The sequence below is a fragment of the Lytechinus variegatus genome, chromosome 13 (genome assembly GCF_018143015.1).
Source record: "Lytechinus variegatus isolate NC3 chromosome 13, Lvar_3.0, whole genome shotgun sequence".
NCBI lineage: Eukaryota > Metazoa > Echinodermata > Echinoidea > Temnopleuroida > Toxopneustidae > Lytechinus > Lytechinus variegatus.
Genome location: NC_054752.1, coordinates 4,943,425 through 4,954,574, shown reverse-complemented (window position 1 = coordinate 4,954,574; position 11,150 = coordinate 4,943,425). Strand labels below are relative to the sequence as shown.

General features: G+C 34.2%; 1 long non-coding RNA gene across 1 annotated transcript; it reads left to right on the top strand.

Annotated features, from left to right (window-relative positions):
* The first annotated feature begins 7,891 nt into the window (after positions 1-7,891).
* LOC121426546 lies at positions 7,892-10,465 on the top strand. The gene is made up of 3 exons (XR_005971611.1): positions 7,892-8,049; positions 9,061-9,187; positions 9,643-10,465. It is a non-coding gene; the product is annotated as an uncharacterized LOC121426546 (long non-coding RNA).
* The last annotated feature ends 685 nt before the right edge of the window (positions 10,466-11,150 follow it).

Here is an 11,150-nt window from a genome sequence, read left to right as displayed (position 1 = left end):
CTGTTAACAGAATGCGCATTTGATGGTAATTTATTACATTTGGGTCATGTATAGCTATGTTTTTTTTATTTTTTTTATTACAGGAAAATGTTTTGCTTATTATTTTTTTATATAATTACTATATGAATATGTGCTTCTGCAAGAGCTAAACATGATTCTTTTTTATTATATTGTGAATATCCATGTATATATAAATTAAATTGCTTTTAATGAACAGTTGCATATTTATGATATTTTTAATACGTTCCATTCAAGTAGGCCTACGTCAATGACTGTTTTGCTTGCTAAAATATTTATGAAATTTATGTTCAATTAAGATGTAGTTGCAGGCCCAATAAAACGATAACTCTAATCAATTTTTTTTGATTTCCTGAATTTTCATCCTCCTGAAATGGTTTTAATAATGCTTTGTGTAATCGAAACTGTTATGCCTACATGTTTTCTTCTTAAGAATATATATATATATATATATCTATCTATATAATCCGAGGTAGGATGGTTAAATCAACACGGCTACTGCCAGTTTCATGCTTAAGAAGCAATCATCAGGCTGTCGATGAAGAAGCAGAAAATAACGTTGAATTTAATTATTTTACAAGCTTACAATTACATATATGGTTTTATATATATATATATATATATATGAATATCTACAAGAGTTTAACAGAAAATGTGTCGTTGATTGCTGGTCGATTTTTATATATATAGGTATAGAGAGATTGATTCATTCGCTTAAAAACATGATCACTTAGATGTTTGTGGTAGGCTGATGTAAATACGTTTATTTCAATACTATATCGGGCAGTGACTGTGTTGTTGGAAATTTATGTTCATTAATCTATGAATGACGGCTGAAATTATTTATTCACAGGCGCATTATTACGATCACCTGAACAAATGAAATCGGTTGGATTTGAATCGTTTTCCATGCTTACAGAAATTATTGCTATCAATTCTTTGTTCATTTAGCATTGTTTTGACATCTTTTCATCTAGAACGTAAATGAACTCGATTGGGAACGGTGATCAAAACTGTGGACTGTGGGATGTATGCGACAGTCGTTGTTTATTAACATGATTTATTCAATCATCTTTTGATGTTTTCATGTATCATATTTTAATATTAACCAAAGATTAGAGAAGATCATTTGTATATACTACAACTAAATCAATTTAATATCGAAATCAACTGTAAAAAATATCATGGAAACATTTTAGAGTTATGTATTATTTGGTTCTTTTCAAGGAAAATGCTTTACAGACTCTTTTATCTTGTCTAACTGAATTTTTATTTGAATCCATTAACTTCATTCACTTTACAAGAATATTTTGTTTAAATAATTACATTCAAATTCAATTCAATCTTTATTTTGAAAATAAGATAAAAATACAAAGAAACATCAAATGTGAGTAGATACAAAATCAATTGCTTGGCTTTCCATGAGTTTATGAAAAAACCCTGTAAGGCTGGATCGCCAAAACATGACAGTATGAAATATTATGTATAAAATTTAAATTTTCAAATATGTATGAACCACTATGAAAATGTTCTAGTACTGTGAATATGATGATATGTTATCACATAGTATTCCTGAAAAGTTGTGTTTGTACTCGATTAAATTCGTTTCATGTTTCATACTAACTGAAACGATTTTGTATTAATTTTTAGGAGCATGAAATGAAGTAGGATGTTAGCGAATTAGTCTGCAAAGGGGTTGTAAACGCTTTCTGAGATCGTCTTTTTATTGTTTACATGAATATTTTACTATTAACCATGAGTAAGCAAAACAATTGCATATACGTTACACTTAATCATTAACCTGTATATATGTTTTACCAAAGGAGATTAAAAAAAAAGAATTTTGGGATGTTAGCGATAGCTAGAATATATATATATATATATATATATATATATATATATATATATACATTTTTTTTTCAAACACGAATCCAAACACCTTTCTTAACATTATTTTCATACATTATCTTTACTACTAACCAGGAGGTAACCGAGTTACCGATCATTAACATATTACTCACACAATATCATTTTAATCTGTATTCAATCTGCTTTCAAAAGTTTTTTTTTAAGTTAGAATACTAGTAAAGGTTGGAAAAAAAAATTCGAACGTATTATCCGATCATCTTTTTTGGGGCTGTTTTAAAAGTACATTTATTTTTTCATCTACTTTATACTAGATAATTTAAATATCTAATGAAGGAAAATTCAACCTAAAAAAAGTAGATTTAGGTAAAATGAGAAAAAAAAAGTCAATTTCGTTCAAGCTTGTTATTGTTGTCAAATCTGTAAACATTGAACATTGTAAAAGTTCAAACAATAAAGAAAATAAAAGTTAGTGAGGGATATTATTGACTCTCTCATTTGCATATCACCGAGTTAAGCATATGACTGTTTGGGGATTACTGAGCAAACTGTAACATGTCATAACAGTTTTTATTTTCAACACGATTTTGATAAAAATTTGTAAGGGTTATGCTTGCTTGACTTTTCTACATTGATTCAAATCATTATTTTGGGGTGGGCTTGACCTTAAAAAAGAGAAAATAATAAATACAATGAAAATGGGTGTCTATTGTTGCCATGCTTTGGTTTCCGCTTTAATAAATTTCATCGCTCCTCAAGGAATCCTGTAAGACGAATTATTTCAGAAGTTAATATGTGACCAATAAGAATCAGCAGGAAGAGAGACGTGCAGAGAGAGGTAAAGAGAGGGGGAGAGAGACAGGGAAACAAAGACGCAAGCAGTGAAAAGACAGAAAAGGAAGGGAAACAGGGGGGAAGGGGAAGAGAGGGAGAGAGACAGAAATAGAGACACATGAAACAAAATAGAGGGAAGAGACAGAGAGGGAGAGATGAAGAATCGGACGAATTTATTCAAGGAATGAGACAGAAAGAAAGTAATATAGGGAGAGGAGAGATGGCAAATGAACATTCAGAGACAGAGAAGGAACACCAGAGAGATAGATAGAGAGAGGGGGGTAGTGAGAGAATGTGACAAGCAGAAAGGGGAGAGAGACAGGAGAGGGGGTTGTAGTGAAGTTGACGTATTTCTATTCTCCGATCATCATCAAACCCACTTCATGCACTTGGTCTACCATCAATGTGGTCTAGTATTAGTTTGGTACAACCATCCCTTGGTCTTAAATATCATCTAGTGTAATGCCCAGATTGGGTATAGCTTTTATTAAGTATATTGTACTTACATAATGGAAATGTGATCCATAATTAATTCATATAATGATATACCATAAATGCTGTTAGATCAAGTGGATATATAAGACGATATGGGAATGGCCAAACTCGACATTACATAAAGTGCTCAATTGGCTAAATAATAACTCAGCCCAGAATGGTTATTTATACGGACTGGTGATAAAACATTGAAGTATGAAATGCCTTGTAACTTGACTATGTGCTAAAATGATTGCGAAATCCATTTCTTATTTTTTTTTTTTTTTGCTTTCATGAATTTCGTAAACAGTAGCGGAAACCCAAAACAAGAATACATTTTGAAAAAGCTAGGTAAAACCACATGATTCTTCTTTTAGTCAAACCTGAATAGGATACTCATGAGTAATGTTTGTATAAGAAAAATTAGATCCTTTTATTCCAAGGTTTCTATTCTCTTCACGCTAGATGATTTTCATGTTTCAGTAAAAGCATTTATTGTTCACAATAGAAGCCACACAATCTCGTGATTTCAAGAGTAAAAATACTGTGAATGATTTGAGAGACGATGAGAGAGAGAGAGAGAGAGAGAGGGTGGGAGAGATGGGAGGTCGAGGTGACTGAGAGAAGAGGGGAGGGAAATAGAAAGCGAGAAATGCATTATAAGTACTAGATAACAAATGATTGAAAGAGGATAATTGAGAGAGAGAGAGAAGGGTAGAGAGATCAGTGAAGAGAGAGAGATAGCGCGAGAAAGAATGATGTCGGAAGTGAGATAGGTGGATTTTCATTGCAATTCCCATGACAATAATACGAAAACCCTATCTTTAAAGTATAAAAGCTATTGCGTTATTGCAAGATGACGATAGAGAGTGATAAAAAGTCAGGTGTGCTGGAGTTGGTGCGCATACACGATTGGGTGTGAGTGAATACGTGGGTGGGTGATTGGGCGTGCGTGTAAAGGAGAAGGGGGGCACACGGCTGTTTCAGAGTGAAAACACAGAGATACGATCTTACGTATACGTAAGCTCCCGAAGGGAGCTAGAGAGGTAACTCTTTTCGCGCGTTTTTATTTCCCATAGGTTTTGTACACAGCCAACATGGCTGCCGGCGGACAATTTGAAGGGTGATTTTGGAGGGTCAATGTTTTATTCATAAAATGACGTCAAATTACGCAAAATGCACTTCTATGATTGGCTAAGACGCTAATGTTTTATTGGTTACACTTCGTATTTCCGAAGCTTCGTAATTCCGAAGGTTCTTTATTCCGAAGGTTCGTAATTCCGAAACACGTAAATTGCCTATACCTCGATGTTCGTTAATCCGAAAACGAAAAAGGGTTCGTTAATCCGAACATTTGTGGCGTAATTCCGACGATTCGTTATTCCGAAGGTTCGATAATCCGAAAACGAAATAAGGTTCGTTGTTCCGAAGGTTCGTTAATCCGAAAACGAAATAAGGTTCGTTGTTCCGAAGGTTCGTTAATCCGAAAACGAAAAAAGGTTCGTTATTCCGAAGGTTCGTTGATCCGAAAACGAATTAAGGTTCGTTTTTCCGAAGGTTCGTTAATCCGAAAACGAAATAAGGTTCGTTAATCCGAAAACAAAATAAGGTTCGTTTTTCCGAAGGTTCGTTAATCCGAAAACGAAATAAGGTTCGTTAATCCGAAAACAAAATAAGGTTCGTTAATCCGAAAACACAATAAGGTTCGTTTATCCGAAAAATGAAAACCGGGAAAGCAGAGGCAGAGGCAAGGGGAGGGGGGCGGGGGACACTGTTGCCGTTCAATTATCATATGAGGATGGAAGGCAAGGCGGCCGAACGAATTTTCGTTGGGGGTAAAGCCAAAAAATGAAACTCATACGTCAAAATTGGGACTGTGGTGATATTTTCACCTTAAGATTATCATCTGATTGAAGTCATTGTCTGTTTGATAGTGATTCAGTAGAGAATAACTTTTTTGAAGTGACTTCTTATTATGGCAAAATGTATATTTAGGCTTTATTTTTCGGGAGAGAGTATAATGAGCGAGCGGCTTGGTAAAACAAATTCCAAGGTGAAGTTGTATAACGGTTTTTGTGGTCAGTTATTCTTAAAATGGCATTATTGCGAGGTGTTGCGAGCGTGAATCACAAGCTAAACTTTAGGTTATTTCAATAAAAAATGAAAATTAGTTTTTAAAAATCCGAGCAGATTTCTGCTGTCATTAAAAAGATGTGCATCTAACTAAAGAATTAACACGAGCGCAAAACGCGAGCTTAAACATACTGACCAGAAAAGGAACCTGTTAAAGAAAGCATTTAGTGACCTCTTTAGGATGCATATTTCACCAATCGAATGAGAGTGCGAAGCGCAAGCTGAAATTTTTCAATATCCCAGCCTGAAAACTTAACTTAACTTGTATACTTTAAAAAGAGTATTTTATTTCGAAAAAACATGAAAAACGGCATATTTATTTTTGAAAAAGGAACTTTCCCATTTTGGAAAATATTAATTCCCTTGTTTTTTATTCCATTTTTGATGCCCCCTGCCTCCCTCCCGGCGGATCCAACTTTCGTCAAATAGAGGAGGGGGGGGGGATTTTTTTTTAGCCATATTTTCCTTGATCGGCAGTTTAAAGTTGATTTTTGTTTGTTTCTTTGAAAGGGTAGTCCTAACAGTCAATAATTAGCTTTATCCTTATAAAATAAAGTAAATATGTAATAACATGATAAACCCTTTTTAAATAATGCGAGCGCGAGCTATATTTTTGTTAATATGATGGGCAATATGTTTGTGATCTTCAAAGCGAGATGCCTATGTAACTAAATTTAGATAATAACTGCTAGCAAGAAGCGCGAACAGAATTTTTAAATATATAAGCTCTGATCTGATCTAAAGGGGACATTTTAAGAACTTTTTGCAGTTAGCCATGAAGACGATGCGTGTTTTAGCCAATGGCGGCGGAACGTATTTTTTTTTTTGGGGGGGGCAAAGTAAAAAAAAGGGGGCCAATAGGGGCAATTTGGTGCAAACGGATATTTTCACCATTAGATTATCATCTGTGTAAAGAGGTTGTGTGTTTTTGTAGTAACTAAATTGATCACTAAACATGCTAAAGTTATATATTTACGTTTCATTTCTGCGAGCGTAGAGAGCAAGCGGTTTGGGGGAAAAAGTCAAATCTGAAGATGTAAAATTCACCTTTTTGGTCAATACTGTGAAGGGCATCCTTGTGAGATGTTGCGAGCGAATCACGTGCTCAAACTTTTGGAAATTTCATGTGGGCCTAGAATGATGATATTGATATAGATATCATTTACCCAGGGAAGCCACTTCAGTTCTGAAAACTATTCTCCCAGCTATTATTATTTTTTTTTACAAGAATGCTATAGAATGTCCAGTTTTCAGGTTGGAAAATCGGAAAAATTTGGCTCACGTTTATCGCTCGCATCAAGTATTGTTTATTGAGGAACTCATTCTATTCCTGGTTACAAAAAAGAAGTATGAAATGTCCAGTTTTCAGGTTGGAATATCACAAATTTTAAGCTTGCGGTTCGCGCTCTCATTATTTAGTTCGTGAGATATATATTCTATTCATGAGTCACTAAATGCAGTCCTTAAAAGATTACTTACTGAAGCCTGTTGCATAAAACTTTTTACCTGAGAAACTCTGGTAAAAACTGAAAACTAAGGTTAGTCTGATTTCCGCCAATTACTTTAGCACAGGGCAAAAACTCCTGTAAAAACAACCTGAGTTTTCTCAGGTAAAAAGTTTCATGCAACGGGCCCCAGGTCAGTATATAAACAAATTACAACTCGCCCTCGCTTTAATTCTTTAGAAAGATACACATCTTTCTCACGATTACAAAAAATGCTCCGAATGCTCACTTCACGTCTTGTTACATGAAATGTCTACTAGTTTCAGCTTGCGATTCGCGCTTTAACATCTCACAAGGATCATTATTAGTATTATTTTTATTTTTATTACCAGCAGAAGCTGTTATTAAAAATGACATCCCCTCCAATACAAATCCTATTATCTAGAGGTTGCTCGCACGCTTCCAACACACTTGATCCCCTGCATCTTTAATTAAACCGTTTGCTTATAGGCAGCAATTGCTCAGATAAAATCGAAATTAGCCTATGCTTGATCATGGCGCCATTCTTAATGAAATACATGCTTTGGCCCCAACACACATCATCGATCGTTATTACTATCATTGCATAATATCGTGTAATCTTGTAATGACAACATCGTTTTTGTTACCAAAATGAATTATTTTCATTTTCGGAAATACGAACCTTATTTAATTTTCGGATTAACGAACCTTATTTCGTTTTCGGATTAACGAACCTTATTTCGTTTTCGGATTAACGAACCTTATTTCGTTTTCGGATTAACGAACCTTCGGAATTACGAACCTTATTCCGTTTTCGGATTAACGAACCTTCGGAATTACGAACCTTATTTTGTTTTCGGATTAACGAACCTTCGGAATTACGAACCTTATTTCGTTTTCGGATTGACGAACCTTCGGAATTACGAACCTTCGGAATTACGAACCTTCGGAAATACGAACCTTCGGAATAACCGAACCTTCGGAATTACGAAGCTTCGGAATTACGAATGTATGCGTGTTTTATTCATATATTATGAATTAAACACGTTTTTACCTTCCCACAATTCCCTACGAGATCTGTGCGAAGTGTTGTTCTTTCGGACTCTGCGATTTCCAGTTTCTACAATGAAATAGCTCGACTAATCATCTGTTTATAGAATTGATGTTCGAAATCGTGATTTCTGAGTAAACTTCACTGGAGCAGAAAATCTTGGAGGGAACATCAATATTAATTTAATGACATTCCATAAGAATAAAAGTAAGTTAATTTCATTTTCATGTTTTGATCTCACTTGCAATGGTGATGTGTTCGCTGGGGTTCGGGGCCCATCCCGTATTACTTTACTACGTAAACCTCCATTTCCATACACTCCCATTTCTTTTGCCTGACTTCCAAATAAATCATCTGTCAGTTAGTTTCTCAGAAAAAATAGGCCTAACTTACCATTTGTCGTAGACCTTCATCGGAATATGCTTCATGTAGGCAAAAAGTAAACCTGCATTTCAGTTTTATTGTCAATTATCAGGGGTAGATGTGGACTTGTTTCAGACCTGTTTTAGTAACGAGAAACTCGATTTTGGTCAGAGCGGGATCCGGTCTTGATATCGCCGGTGCTAGCCGGCTAGCGAGATTGTCGATGTAGTCATGGGGTATGAAAATAGCGGGGACGGACTAGGCCCAAACTTAAGTTCAAGCTTGAAAGTTGAAGTTTAGGTCTAGTCCGTCACGCTATTTCATCTTTATATGAATAAGTGTAATTCTCAGCAGCTTCTTTTATTCAAAAACTTTTTACTTCAGAGTAATCATGAATGAAATCCAATTGATTTAGTGTTAGATTTGAATGAAATGTCTTAGACGCAAATCAAGTTTCCATTTGAACAGGATGCCCTGGGCCTGGCCTGGGGTGGTATTCTGAAAAATTCTTAGTGTTTACTTCATTCAAATGTGTTGTGATTCTTTAGTTATATACAGGACCAGTATAGACCAGGTCCTGATTCAGCTATACAGCTGGAGCAATATTGGTTGGAATCATTTTACTTTAAGAAGCAGTCGGGTACCTGGTATGCGTATGCTTCTCTGTGAAACTTTATGATAGAGAGAGAATGAAGTTTTTGGACCGACCAGATAATCAATTTTGGAATATTAATAGGTCAAAGATATGGGCAGCTTGAAATTTTTTAAATATTGTTTAAGAAGAGTAGATATTGGGGTTAGTTTATTTATGTCTAATACCGTACTCTCAAACTTAAAAAAAAATGTTTATTGCAGATCCAATAGGACCAAGATTTTAGCAGTTCACACCCGGTCAGAGGGACAAAATTGAGAACCATGCAGATCAGCAAGTGTGGGTTACACTCTAATGAGGAACAGGATATCTGAATTGGAAAATTTCAAGGTATGCTTGTTGTTTTAATAATAATACAGGCTGTATCTAAGCTAAAGTCTAAATCTAAATAAATAAATATTCCCTCTTTCGGGGGGAGGGGGTATGGCTAATTAAGCTGAATCAAGATAAGATATCATGTACAATTAAAGCTCCATTGATAGTTAATATTTGCTTGAATTCAGATTCACCAGTATTTCCATTTTCACCGACCATTCCTTCTGTCTATGTACATGTACATAAAAAACATGATATTAACAGTTATCATCTGATAACTATTTGAATTAATTTGGACTCTTTATTATCAAAACATACTGTAAATAGTTATATTGATATATCAATTTATCTGGATGTAGGACAAAAGTATTAAATAGAGTTTAAATCTTCTTAATAAAACTGGACTAGATGAGTAAAAATGATTTACATCAGCAGCTCATTTTGTTCTTTCTCTATTTTTTACAATGCAGGTTTCCCACTGCCCAAGCTGTTTAAGTACTGGTATCACAGCAAGTACCAAGACGGGAGATATATGAAGGCCAAGCTAATAAGTAGTTACTTCAAATTAATTTGAATAGATATATCAACAAAGCAGTGAATGTTCTTTAAACTGCACATCTGTAGAAAAGAGTTCAGGTTCATCAGCGGGCAATGACATTAAAGTATACAAAATTTCACACAAAATACAAGAAAGAAATATTTTTTTTCCAATGGGCAAATGTATCACCTTTTATTAATATTTGATATTTCTACTAGTTCTTAGAAGTTTTTGTGAAATTAAATATAATTTCCAGTTTAAAGGACTATTGTATACAAGACAAAAATCTATGTTTTGAAATAAAAATCATGCGTAGATAAATGTTAATAAAGGTGATCAGAGGATTAAGAAATAATTTTAGTATCACTCCTGGACCTCATTCCATAAACAAGTTATTACTATTGTAATCTTGTCACTATGACAATTACCATGGTAACAGGGCTGAGCAAGAAATCAAGGTCTTTATGGTAGCTGCAATGGGCTTGGACAAAGTTACCATAATTGCAAGTCGTCATCATAATGGCTCAATAATTATAGGGATATTAAATTGCATTTATTGTTATCTTACTCAAAGTTTTGAAATGGGTTTCCTCTGCAAATATAAATAGACTATATTTTTAAAAATAGATTGAATTCTACCCACAGTGACAGTAGACAATATCAAAATTTGTTAGTAATTCACTGACTTGGAAAGGCACTGTTTAGGGAGATTCTTGAATTATGCCCCCCCCCTTTTATGTGGAGTGCTCTCACATTAGTAGAATATTTCTTGTTCCCAAATTTAAAAGGAATTTACTCTTTTTTTGAGTGACAAACTTGTGTGGAAAGAATAAACAGAATATCTCAGATTTTTTATGCTCTTTTTATGAAATCTTGGATACATCCCTCATATTGATTATTAGGCTCATCAACATATTTTGAGTGAAATTCTAATAAACATTGTATATTTTGACTTAAGTGTAGAAAATGTACTAAATCCTTTATTTTTTTAAATCTAATTTAATGCTTGTAGACTCTAGTTATGTTATTGTCAATGTTTCAGAAAATGGATTTCGTAATAAACATGTTAATTTTGAATTAAATTATCTGATCTTGGTCATTTTCGTTTATTAATCACCAATTTGTGATGATATATTGCTACCAAATTTTTTTATGCACAAATGGCACAAGATGTTGCACCTTGTACTCAAATGTGATACTACTGTGACATCATGAGAGCAAACAGCAGTTAATCAAAATATTATTCAAGAGAAATAAGGATAAGTGTGGGAAAGAATGTAAAATGACAGGAGAATTAATTGCCTTTTTGCTTATATTTGTGTGTGTCAGTTTCTGAGAGAGAAAGAGAGAGAAGGGGCAGGAGATGGGGGCAGTTAGAGAAAGTTGTTTGTTTTAGAACAAGCAATCATAAGACCTTACTGTTCACGATGGATATACGGG